We start from the raw sequence: 314 nt of genomic DNA, 5'->3' as shown, positions 1-314 counted from the left end.
AATTGCCCATTCTGATATTGCATAGGAAGAGATTACTCACATCTGTCATAGTTAAGTAGGAACACCTCGAGTCTCCTGTCTCAACAAAAGACCTCTCGGTGTCAGGCTGCCTTCACTCCTCCCACCGCCAGCATACTCACGACTTCGCGGGGAGGAAGGCGACCCTCATCCGTATCATGCGGCTCAAATCCTGGAAGGGGAAAAACACCAACACAACAACCCAGGGGATCTCTCGCCCGGCTTCCTTTAGATCAACGGCACTTTGGAGCGGGGGAGATCTGCACCGAGATAGACGGAGCAGATGGAGAGATGTG

At 52.9% G+C, this 314-nt stretch overlaps 1 protein-coding gene across 2 annotated transcripts in view; it reads right to left on the bottom strand.

The window, feature by feature from the left end:
* TAL1 (TAL bHLH transcription factor 1, erythroid differentiation factor) overlaps positions 1-314 on the bottom strand; it is a 17,537-nt gene that overhangs the window by 14,219 nt on the left and 3,004 nt on the right. The window contains exon 2 of one of the 2 annotated variants that reach the window (XM_025206360.1): positions 41-190. The gene's annotated coding sequence lies outside the window, so the exon portion shown is untranslated. Of the gene's footprint in view, positions 1-40; positions 309-314 lie in introns of those variants that run through there. The other variant, XM_025206366.1, reaches the window with a different exon arrangement.

Source organism: Alligator sinensis, unplaced genomic scaffold (assembly GCF_000455745.1).
Source record: "Alligator sinensis unplaced genomic scaffold, ASM45574v1 scaffold781_1, whole genome shotgun sequence".
Taxonomy (NCBI): domain Eukaryota; kingdom Metazoa; phylum Chordata; order Crocodylia; family Alligatoridae; genus Alligator; species Alligator sinensis.
This window is presented reverse-complemented; position numbering and strand designations above follow the sequence as displayed.